Here is a 13,252-nt window from a genome sequence, read left to right as displayed (position 1 = left end):
TTCTCCTCGTGTCTGCGTGGATTTCCTCCAGGTGCTCTGGTTTCCTCTCAAAGTTGTGTAAATATTAGGTTGATTGGCCATGATAAATTGCCCCTTAGTGTCAGGGGGACTAGCAGGGTAAATGTGTGGGGTTACAGGGAGAGGACCTGAGTGGGATTGTTGTCAGTGCAGGCTCAAAATGGCCTCCTCCTTCAGTGTAGGGATTCTATGGTTCTATAAATCAGAGAATCAAATATGCTTCCTTGTTAGTTTGGCTCTGTATCTGGTGCCTGACGCAATTGGATCATCTGTGAGATTGTTCTAGAACATAGAACATAAAAAAACTACAGCACAAACAGGCCCTTCGGCCCACAAGTTGCACCAAGCATGTCTTTCCCTACTAGCTTACCTATAACCCTCTATCTTACCAAGTTCCATGTACTTATCCGAAAGTCTCTTAAAAGACCCTATCGAAACTGCCTCCACCACCACCGCCGGCAGCCGATTCCACGTACCCACGACCCTCTGAGTGAAAAACTTACCCCGACATCTCCTCTGTACCTACTCCCCAGCACCTTAAACCTGTGTCCTCTTGTGGCAGCCATTTCAGCCCTGGGAGAAAGCCTCTGTGAATCCACTCGATCAATACCTTTCAACATCTTATACACTTCTTTCAGGTGTTCCATTGGCTTACTGTCCCCATTTTGATCCTGCTGGCTTGATGGTCCAAGCACCTTGGCTTTCTGCTAAGAGGATGGTTCATGGATAGATGGATGGACAAATGCCCAAGTTGGAATCTTGGAATTTCTTGAATATAGGAACACAATTATCCGGGCAGGAGGGAGCACTCGGTGTCGCCGTTTGCCAAGGCTAAGACTGGAACTACTCTACAGGGAACATATTCAGGTTTACATAGGATTACGCAGGGTTATGCCCGCAATTTGGTGTTTTCCATGAGACTGGAAACCGTTGCAGAGATTTTCCACTCCCGCTTTCGTCGGGCAGGCAGTGGGAATGGAAAATCTCACAAGTAGCCCAGCAAAAGATGCAATTGTTCCCCCTTCCCCCACCCAATCAGTGACAGGGCATGAACATCGGGAACATCATGTGAATAAATTACCATCTCATTATGCCTCAGTCATTTCCCAAATGCCCCCCGCCACCCTATAGGAAAGTCTATTTGCATTCTTGTGGGGGCAAACTTGAAGCATGACAGGTCTCCCAAGGCATGGATCTGGCAAGCTGTCTTCCCAGGGGAACTCAAATGAGTGCATGACTCAAGAGGATGCCCAGGCAGTGCCAAGGAACAGTGCTGGGAGGAGGGGTGTGGAGGGCAGAGAGCAGTGGTAGGGTGCGAGGTGTTCCAAGTGAACTGTTGAATCCAGTGGCGGCCTTTAACAATGGCGCCCCAATTGCTTGAGAGACTAAGTTGTTGGCGGGTGAACGGGTGGGCAGCCAGCGTCATTTTGCAGGTTCTGCTGGGAATATCTGGGAAAATTCTACTCTGGCCAAAATTTTACCACCTTGCCCACTATGGGAATCGAAACGGTCGAGGGCCAAACAATGGGGAGCTCCATTAACTTTGGATGGGATTTTACAGTTTCAGGATGAGCGAGGCTGTAAAATCCCGCTCCCTGAGTTTTTTGATCCTGAAGCCTAAATTGTTTATATAAATTGTTAGCAGTAATGATTCTGCCACAGATCCTTTGGAGTTTATGTCAACGAGTTTATAGGATGGCCTTATATAAACTGAGCGTGGACATTTTCTCCAGTCTCCTGGCTGGTAATTATCCCTCAATAAGATCACTAGAATATCTGGTCATTATCTCACTGCTGTGTGCAAATTGGTTGCCACCGATCTTGTGTTATAAACTGACTGACTTCAGGACATATTTCACTGGCTGTGAAGTGCTTTGGGACATCTTGAAGTCACAAAAGGTGCTACATAAGTGCAAACTCTTGCCTTAAAATAGCAGCTAATTAAAATGTGGGTGACATCCACATAAATCGACATCTCAATAATTTTCTTTCCTTGCCTTTTTGCTGATTAAGCAAACTTGTAGTAAGATGTGTGGCGGTCGGATTGATCTGGTATGATTCAGAGGTATATCATAGAATCATCGCACAGAAGGAGGCCATTCAGCCCATCGAGTCTGCACTGACCACAATCCTGCCCAGGTCTTATCCCCATTATCCCACTTTACCTTAACTAGGTCCCCCAACACCAAGAGGCAATTTAACGCTGCCAATCCACCTAACTCGCACATCTTTCGGACTGTGGGAGGAAACCAGACCACCCGGAGGAAACTCACGCAGACACGGGGAGGACGTGCAGATTCCACAAAGACAGTGACCCAAGCCGGGAACTGAACCTGGCTCCCTCGCACTGTGAGGCAGCAGTGCCAACCACTGTGCCACCGTACTGTCCTGTATCCTTGAATTCCCCTAAAGCTGTGCCTAGGCTCTTCTAGTGAAACAATCTAACCCTTGGAATTCCAGCCTGCTGCAAGTACATGTCAGCATCTCCCCTCACCACCCCCTCCCCACCCTCCCAACACCCCCCTGTGCTTGAACCGTGTTTGCTCGCAAGTTGCCAATCAACTCAACTGTCTCATCACAAGTTCGTTTGCCATCTGCAGAGTCTGAACTCCCAGGTCTTCCTTTTAGAAGTCCATTGCAGTGAGCACAAGCTGCTATTTCCTGTAACCCAATATTCCTAGTCCTTTTTTCTCACATGTTTAAAGATTCCCTTATAAGGCGTTTGGCTCAATCCGAAGAGCAGAAAGCGGGGAGCCCTCCTCTGTAGCTGAAAAGTTGGCGATTTCCTCTTAAATTACCAAGTATATGGGAAAGTTAATGGGAAAAGTATTCCTTTGAGGTTCTTCAAGCATGGTTGCGCATTTTGTTTATATTTTTAACCCATGATTTAGCATTCCGGAGCACAGATTGTGGGAATTAGCAATATGCTATGTCACCACTCAGCCTCTAGCAGTATTTATAACAATTTAACTAAATTCCCCCAATCCCTCTTAATTACAAACTGGTAGCATTACAAAATGTATCAATTAGTAGCTGATTAACAAGTGGGTGTTATTTTAAGTCTTATGTTATTATTTCCTTACCTTGTACTGCCGCTCATTTCAGTTCCTTATAATAACCCAATTACTGTAACTTGTGACAGAAATGGGAAGATGTAAATACCTGACAGAGTAGGATCAGATCACAGAGAGAATAGCAGCAAGACATTTATTATCTGACTAATCATCAATTGCTGTCGTGATGTCTCAGCTGGTTATGGTATGAAACCTTTCCTATCCTGTTTTACAGCTGTTCAGCAATACAAAGAAGTCATTTAAAAGTGGCAATAAAATTAAATGTGAACCCTAAAGCACTCTTTATTTTAAGAATTCATCTAAATAATAATGCCTTGTATTTATATAGCACCTTTAGTGTAGAACAACCTCCTGTAGGGCCTGTTGTCTTCTTGGAATTGACGTAGGCAAAACTGGTCTGAAGTGAAACTTCTTTTATTGAGTAATATTTAAAATTAAAAAAAAAACTACAGAGATGGATTTACTGGAGAAAGAGAGAGTGGGCCCAAGAAGCTGATCTTGATACAGACTTGAACTCATACAGGAATCAACTGAAAAACAGATAGCTGTATAGAGCATTATAACTTCTTATCTATGTTATGAAATTTCTGGGCACACATAGTCTGCAACTTTCAAAAACAATTTGCAGCTGTGACCATGAAAGCTTGTTTATAACAGACCATTGCTGTTAACATTGCACTTTCAAATGTAGTCAATTTCTAAGTTCATCCCAGAATTCTAAGCTGAGTCTAAAATGTGGTCAAATTAGTTGTAAAGCTTAGCATAATTAGTTACATGGGCAGAAATATCTTAAAATGAAGCTTTTTTAACTAAAGCAAACCATACAAAGGATCCCACACCTCCCAAGGTGCTTCACAGAATATTACGAAGTGATGCTTTTTACAAGAGTGAGGAGAAACAAAATAAACAAATATTAAATAAAATATTGTTGCTGTTCCCACACCTAAGGATGCACAAGGCAGACTTTCGTCTGATTCCATAGCTAGTTTTATTCTCTGGAACAAATCATCAGTCTGTTTCCAGAGGCTAATAGCTTGAGGGGCGCCACACCACATCAAGCATTCTGACCAAAAGCAGAATTTTCCAGTCCCGCCCACCACAGGAAGTCAATGGACCATGCAAAGTTCCATTGACTTCGGTTGGGATTTTCCAGTCTTGGGCTGAGCGTGGCTGGAAAATCCTGTCTAAATGTCTGTCTCACTCTTACCACCTGCTATTACCACGTTGGAACGATTTTCCAGGTTGATACGCAACCTGTTTGGCAGTGTAATGAATGCAATCTCCTTGGCCATCAAGTCCTGGGGTGGAACTGGAATGATGTAGAGATGTTGGCGTTGGACTGGGGTAAACACAGTAAGAAGTCTCACAACACCAGGTTTAAGTCCAACCAGCTTATTTGATAGTAACCCCATAAGCTTTCGGAAACGGTGTTCCTTCGTCAGGTGTGTGGAAGGTTCTGATCAGAGAAAGGCATATCAAATCACACACAGTTTACACAATACTGATTAGAATGCAAGTCTTTGCAGCTAACCTGTTATTCAAGTCTTAAAGATGCAGACAATGTGAGCGGAGGTAGCATTAGCATAGATTAAAGAGATGTGTATTGTCTCCAGACAGGACAGTAAGTGAGATTTTACAAGATGTGGATATGCCGGTGTTGGACTGGGGTAAACACAGTAAAAAGTCTGACAACACCAGGTTTAAGTCCAACTGATTTATTTGATAGCTTTCCTAGTGAGTTTACTATCAAATAAATCAGTTGGACTTAAACCTGGTGTTGTCAGACTTTTTACCAGATTTTACAAGCCCAGGCAAGTCATGGGGGTTACAGATAGTGCGACATGGACCCCAGATCCCGGTTGAGGCCGTCCTCGTGTGTGCGAAACTTGGCTATCAGTCTCTGCTCAGTGACTCTGCTCAGTCGTGTGTCGTGAAGGCCACCTTGGAGAACGCTTACTGGAAGATCATTCTTTGGGTAAGACCAGTTGATAAGACTATTGCGAAAAGAAAACACAGAAGATCCTAGTCTTTATAAGCAGAGGCAAAACAGTAAAAAAATCTTGGTTTAGAGAAAAAGGCAGAGCTACAGGGTGTATGCGATCATTTGGACAGCTTTTATGTAAAGAGCCAGCACAAGTATAATGGGCCAAATGGCCTCTGCTCTGTGAGTTTCTGAACAGAACTGAAGTCTGAGCCAAAGAGGAGCAGGTAGGCCTCATTAGAAGCCTGGATAAGCAAGTTGGTTTTGAGGAGAGAGTTAAATGAAAGGATTGCAGAGGCAATTGTAGAGTGTGGGACTGAGGCTACTGAAGACAAAGCCAAAAGAAGAAAGGCATGCACTGTGAAAATCCCCTAGTCCCACATTCTGGTACCTGTGCAGGTACACTGAGGGAGAATTTAGCATGGCCAATGCACTTAATCAGTACGTCTTTCAGACTATGGGAGAAAACCAGAGTGCCTGGAGGAAACCCACACAGACACTATGATTTGCCTAATCAGAGTAATGAGCTTGGATACAAAGGGCAGATTCACTGAGCATCAGGCACCGTAGGAAATTCAACTAACTTTTTTCTGAAAAGCGTTTGAATTACCTTGTTTTACACATTATGGAGAAAAGGGAATAATAATTCCTTGCGAACTACAATAGGCCCCAAGTGTCACAAGCAGGTTCCTTGTTTGGTTTCAAGGCATTAAAACCTCAGGGTACCTTAGCAACACTGTGCTTGGACACTATCCCACAGATAAAGGATAAGTCATGGGATAGATGTCTCGGGCTTCACACTTGCTGCTAGAAGAAGTGACTGGATGCAAGGGTGTAAAAGTCAACTCTTAATAAGAGTCTTGAATGACTGTCTTTTAGGTATTTTGGGCCAGTTATATTTGAGCTTTAAACCTGGCATAGAACTGTATTCTATTTGGTCCAGAGCTGTGCTCTTGACCCATATCTGCTCCATGTTAAATGGACTATATAAATACAAGTGGGTTTTACTTTATTCAGCTGAAATGCTGTTCCAGAAGTGCAGTTTAAATGCCCTGGATAACTCCCAAAAAGTTTTAAAATTGGAAGAAACAAAGGCAGCGAAATGTTTGTGTCAGGTTTCTATCTGGTTTGACTACAATCCAATTTCAGTAGAGCTTCAAATCTGTTTGGATTTTGGATTATTTGCCAAGTATGTTGGATAGTGTGTGGAGACTGATCTGCACTGCTGATGGTTCAAGCCTGGATTAAGTGGGTGTGGATGAGGAAATGGATGAGAAAGTTTTCTGCTCCCCGCTGCACCGAAATCAATTGGGAGAAGTTTCCATGACATCTCAGAATATCCATCGCAAACCCCCCAAAAAGTACCCAAAAATATACGATTGAATGTCTTGAAGGTACAATCTTATGCGTAAGGAACACGGAGGCAGTGTCACAGCGGTAATGTCGCTCAATGCGATGCTGACGTAATGCCTGGTTACCTCAGAGTACAGTCTTCCCTCAACACTGGCATGGTTATTTACTGTTATCAGGGTAATGGATTGGGATTATTTTTTCTTTATTCTTTCATCCCTAATTACCCTCAAACTGAGCGACTTTTAAAAAAAAATTGTTCAGGGGGGTGACTGTGATAAGCAGCATTTATTGCCTGTCCCTAATTGCCTTCAAACAGAATGCTTTGCTAGGACTCAAAACACAAGATCTTGGAGCTTATTAGCAGGGATGCATTGAGTATCAATAACACACCAGATTTAGGTGGTAATGGGCTAGTAATCCAGCGCCCCAGGCTAATGCCTTTGAGATTATGAATTCAAATCCCACCATGGAAGCTGCTGGAATTTAAATTCAATTAAAATAATATTGGAATATAAAGTGTTAGTCTCAGTACTGAAATTATCAATGATTTCTATATTTGAAATAAAAAACCCTCTGTTTCACTAATGCCCAAGAGGGAACCAAATCCACCATTTGGACCTGGCCTGGCCTACATGTGACTTCAGAGCCACAGCAATGTGGTTACCTGCCCTCTGATGGCCTAAGGAAGGCTGTGGCATGGTAGTGTTGTCACTGGACTAGAAACCCAGGGTAATGCTCTTGAGACCTGGGTTCGTAATCCCACCAAGGCAAATAATGGAATTTGAGTTCAATAAAAATCTGGAATTACAAATGTAATGATTATGATGAAACCATTCTTTCCCCTTTAGGGAAGGAATTCTGCCATCCCTACAAGTGACTCCAGACCCACTGCAATGCCCTCTGACATTTTCTGGCAAAGCATTCTGTACATGAGGAATGGGAGACAAATACTGGCTTAGCCAGTGACACACACTTCCTCTCAATAAATATTTTAAAAAGCCACTTAGTTTGAGGACAATTAGGGATGAAAGAGTAAAGAAAAAAAGAATCCCCATCCACCGCACTGATAATAGTAAATCACCAAGTCAATGGTGAGGGAAGACTGCAGTCTGAGGTAACCAGACATTCCTTCAGCATCGCACTGATTTGTGTGGGCAGAGAGATTCTGATGAATGTGATGGCTGTGCAGCCCTGGGTAATCATCCAGTATTAGGAAACTGGATAGTCTGATGCAAAATTGCAGCTCGACCAGTGAAGCAACAGTCTGAGAATTCATGAGATGCACTCACTGTCACTGGGTTGCTCTCTGAACGTAGCCTAGAATTGTTACACATTCTACTCCATGACTTCACACACGCTGATAATGGACTTCCCCTAGAGTGGCTGCCAAATCTTTCAGTGTGTTTTCCACACTCTCAAATGTCCACACAAAATGTTAGTACAGTTAGGTACATTGGCCATGCTAAATTCTCCCTCAGTGTATCTGCACAGGTGCCAGAGTGTGGCGACAAGGGGATTTTCAAAGTAGCTTCATTGCAGTATTAATGTAAGCCTACTTACATGAAATAAACTTTAAACTTAATGCTCAAAGGGCAATGGTCATTTTGTACAGAAATTCTGTGAGGTCCACCAGAGTGTAGTAGCTGGTTTTTTGGTTCACCAGGTTCACTCCCCTACTGCCGTAACCACTTGTTCCTCTTTGCTTATGTTCTGTGCTCCATCCATTGGTTCCTTCACAGACCAATGACCAAAATGTCTTGAGTAGATATATCCATCTTGGTGGTGGTGACAGGTGGAGTCAGTGATGTGGGGTTAGGTGTTGGCGTTACCTCCAATACTATCCAGCGAGGCTGACCCATGAAGAAATTGTCTGCAAAAATAAGGCCTCAGGCTGGAAAATCAACATAGTGCTTGGATGTTGTGGTGTACAGTGTGTTGTGTGAGTGCGTGAGTGCGTGTGTGTGTGTGTTGAATGAGGCCATTTTAGAGGACGGGTTTTTCTTCGATTCTGAGTGAGAAACCTCCTTTCCTGAACTTTTATGGCTGTGGCAGAAAAAGAAACAGTTTTGCTTCTTCTGTTTCTTCCATTAAGAGCAATTAAATTGAAATGGTTCACATATAAACTTGGTGCCCAGTCACTCGACTCCCTTTAAAGCAACAACAACAACTCTGTAAGTGCTGCTGCAATGTAGGAGATGCCATCCCTCAATCAGCTACCAGTGCAGAGGGTCAATACGTGTGGAGTGCCTTCTACAGATATCGAAGTCGTTTGACTCCAAGTTCATCCTTTCTTGAACAGAGCCACAGGGACAAGTAGCATCATCTAACTTTGCTTGCACAGCATCAGAAATGGAACATTTAGCTCCCAGTGACATTGGGATGAGCAATTCAGAGTCATTCCTGCAAAACAGACTGGTTGGCTCAGCGGTTAACATTGCTGCCTCACAGCGCCAGGAACCTGGGTTCAAATCCGGCCTTGGGTCACTGTCTGTGCGGAGTTTGCACATTCTCCACTGCTGGAATTCTACCGCCCTTCCCGCCATGGGAATCTGAGCGGGCGAAAGGCGGACAATGGGAAGCTCCATTGACCACAGGCAGGATTTTCCGGTCTCGGGTCAAGTAAGACAATGAAATCCTACCTCATGTGTTTGCATGGATTTCTTCTGGGTACTGTGGTTTCCTCCCACAGTCCTGCAGATTAGGTGGATTGGCCATGCTAAATTGTCCCTTAGTGTTCCAAGATGTGTAGGTTGGAGAAATTAGCTAAATGTGTGGGGTTAAGGGATTAGGGAGAGGGCCTGGGTAAGACACTCAGTCAGAGAGTCAATGCAGACTTGATGGGCTGAATGGCCTCCTTCTGCACTGTTGGTGTTCTGTGGTTAAATATTGTAAGAGGTAATCTCCTGACATTGCATTACTTTGCTCAATGAAATTGCAGGATGGGCCTACACACATCTTGATTTTCTGACCATTTAATCTTTGTAGAACTGCACACGATGCCATTGAGAGACAAGGCAGCATCAAATATGAGCTCAGAACTTCAGCGCACTCTGAAAACGTCCCTGTTATTTAGATCTGGCACCTCCCTCGGCCGTTCCAGCTTCCAGTGTTCACAACAACAAGGTGAAGCTATTAAGTCCAGGGGTCTTCGAGGGACTGGCTCATTCACCTCCTAGTTGGTAACACCTGCAATGCAACAGAAATAGAAGCAATTTTTACCTAGTGCCTCAATGCAAGATTAATGAGATCTGATGCAACTCTGGCTATTTACAGCTAGCCCAGCTTTACTCTCCATTAACGTCATTGGGTGCGCCATTTGACCCTGGCATCAAATCGTGTGGTTTTGTGGTCCATCGAGTTGGGTTCAAATTGATCGCTTTGGGTGTATGATTCCAAAATAACTATGTTTTCACATTGTTCTTTAGCTGAAGAATCCACGCCACAGTTTACTGAGGACAAGCACCCACATCCCAGGCAATAAAAAAAACACACCATACTGGCTTGCTGCATAGATTTCTTGGGTAACTGGGATGGATTCACTGGTGTTGCCAATTTCTGGACAGATTCCATTCTTCAGCCAAGAACTTTGATTTGCAGTTTGTATAGGAAAATGGATGGAATGAACAGTGCTTCAAAGTCTCACAGATTATAAACTGTATTTGACTCATTCACACACAATGAAAGAGGTCGTACCAGAGGACAAAGGTTTCACGCTCCACCCTCTCTTGGCACACACCAATACTGCACATCAAGCTACATTGCACCCTGTCCACTGCCTCACCACACACATCCCCACCCGCCCCCAAAAGAAAATCTGTGATCTCCCATCTGTAGATGGAAAGTATTGTGGTGGGAGTTTGTAATCTCCCAACATGATTGTTCCGGATATAATTAAAAAAAGCACAAATAAAGGCTGGAAAAACTCAACAGTTCTGGCAGCATCTGTGGAGAGAGAAGCAAAGTTATTTCCAGTCCATAAGGCTCTAAAGAAGTGTTTTTCTCTCTCCATTGCCATATGTTGCCATACCTGCTGACATTTTCCCGCATTTTTGGCTTATATTTCGGATTCCCGGCGTCCGCAGTATTTTGCAGTTGTCTGAATGTTCCAGAAGCAGATACTCAGCGATTTATGCCAAGAGGAGCCATGAGAAAATTTGAGCTGCTGAGGCCCCAGCATTCCCGAAATCTCTCCGTAAACCTCCCTCCCTGCCTGTAATCCTTAAAATCTACTCACATCAACCAAGCTTTAAGTTATCTGACCTAATGTCGCCTTCTGTAGCTCAGTGTCAAATTTTGATCAATATTATTTTTATGAGGAACCTTTGGACTTTTCCTTACATTCCAAGTGTTATATAAATGCAAATTTGTGTTGTTTGTTATATGATAAATAATATTTTTCATGTGTCTTACCCACCTTATTTCTTGTACCTTACGTTAAGTTGATCTTTCTCTATTCCCTCGCTGTGACTGTAACACTACATTCTGCACCCTCTCCATTCCTTCTCTCCTATGTACTCTACGAATGGTGTGTTTTGTCTGTATATCGCGCAAGAAACAATACTTCACTATATCTCAATATATATGACAATAATAAATAAAACAAGTAATAAATAAAAATAAATTGTCGATGTTCGGTAAAGGCCATTGATTTTTTCCCCATCAAAAAAAGCTTTGACTTTGGTACGTGCTACATCGAAGAGTGTGGCCCTCCTATACCTAATCGCCAGATAGACAAATGAACACAAATGTTGCCCAGTTTCAGTCAACAGCAGATTGGTGTTTTACTTCTCTGTAAGTGCGGATTTGTCAAAACAAAGCCCACACTTGAGCGTATGACACCTCTCAGTGCGTAATTGTGCTTTCTACACCCTCTCTTCTCAATTATGGGTCTTCGTAGCAATTATTGTCGAATTAGGAAAGACAAATGTCAGCACATTCTGATGCCAAACATTCCTTGGACACTGATAAAACACATTATTCACAAAACTGCGGATGTCAAATGCAGACTTCAGCCCCAGCACAAAACAAATGTCAAATTAACTTTAACAGGCCATGCTGCTTTGTGGACTGGTACAAGCTAAGTTTTGAAATTGCAGAATGAATAGTATACCTCTAAAATGTATAAAAACAAGCTCATGCTTTCTCAGTCAGCCCAGTTATCTGGTTACATGTGCAAGTATGCAACCCAAACATTCACCTACCCTGACTAACAAGCCCTGGAACCCAAATACAGACTCTTTCTGAGACACATTTTATTGGATAAACCTGACTAAGTCACATTTTTGAAAGAACCCAGTGTTTTGTACTTATCAGAGAATTGTGTCGATGTAGGCCATTCTGCCCACTATGACTGTGCAGGGTCTTTAAAAGAGATATCCAATTACTATCACTCTTGTCTTTCCCAGGAGCATTTCAAATTTTCTTTTTCAATATCTAAATCTCTTTTGCACTTTCCCACTGAATCTGCCTCCGACACACTTTCAGGCAATGCAGTCCAGATCATAACAACTCGGTAAACAAAATCATTTCTCCTCAGGATGGCACGGTGGCACAGTGGTTAGCACTGCTGCCTCACAGCACCAGGAACCCAGGTTCGATTCAAGCCTTGGGTAACTATCTGCGTGGAGTTTGTAGGTTTCCTCCGGGTGCTCCGGTTTCCTTCCACACTCCAACTGTGTACAAACTAGGTTGATTGACCATGCTTAATTGCACCTTAGCGTCAGGGGGATTAGCAGGGTGAAGTTATGGGGATAGGGTCAGGGTGAGATTGTTGTGGGTGCGGGTTTGATGAGTCGAATGGCCTTCTGCGCTGTAGGGATTCTATGATTCATCTCCTCTTAAGTATCTTGCTAATTATCTTACATCTGTGCCTCCCAGTGGAAACAATTTATTAGTTATTCACTGTAATACCTATAATTTTGCTTTTATTAAAATGCTCCTTAACCTTCTCTGTTGGAAGGAGAGTAGTCCCCCAGCTTCATCAGATATCTGTATTGCCTCATTCTCCAACATTTTAGAAACAGTTACTGATTTAAGATTCCATGTTATGCACATCAGTCAATCTTCAGTAATAAAAAAGCAAAATACTGTGGATGCTGGAATCTGAAACAAAACAGAAAAATGCTGGAAAATCTCATAAGGTCTGACAGCATCTGTGGAGAGAGAATAGAGCCAATGTCTAGAAGACCCTGCAAGGGCTCTGATGAAGGGTCATCTGGACTCGAAACGTTGGCACCATTCTCAATCCACAGATTTTGTCAGACCTGCTGAGATTTTCCAGCATTTTTCTGTTTTTGACTCAATCTTCAAGTACCTGGTCACAGGGAACATTTTTTCACTGTGCAGTTTAGTACCTGCATGAATTTGTCACAAATACATTTTACACAAACAGCGACTGAGTAACAATCAAGTGCACAATCCTTCTCTGATATCTTCCTCCCCATTTTTAGTCCAGGGCACTGATGTCATCTCTCGTATAACAATTGTTGCCCGAACGAAAATCCTCCAATTCCATCCACACTACAATTTTAGTTGCTAATGTCAGCCCAATACCCTGTTCTGTGCTGTAATTCAGTGTAGGTCCTTAGTTGTACCTGAGACTTTTTGATCTGTATATCTTCAGGTTGCATTGGGCATTCACCCAGAGTGTTGTTGCGTGGTTCCTGCACGGAACAGGCAATAATTTTGCAAAGCCTGACAATGGTAATGCCTCCTCCATTCAAAAAACTGAATTTGCTAAGATGTTTGGGCATTTGCACCAAAGGAAAGTTTTAAAGCATTTTCACAAGCTACCACCAAGTTAGTATGCAGGTACAGAAAGAACGCT

This window comes from Carcharhinus amblyrhynchos, chromosome 28, assembly GCF_965287045.1.
Source record: "Carcharhinus amblyrhynchos chromosome 28, sCarAmb.v2.hapA, whole genome shotgun sequence".
Taxonomy (NCBI): domain Eukaryota; kingdom Metazoa; phylum Chordata; class Chondrichthyes; order Carcharhiniformes; family Carcharhinidae; genus Carcharhinus; species Carcharhinus amblyrhynchos.
This window is presented reverse-complemented; position numbering follows the sequence as displayed.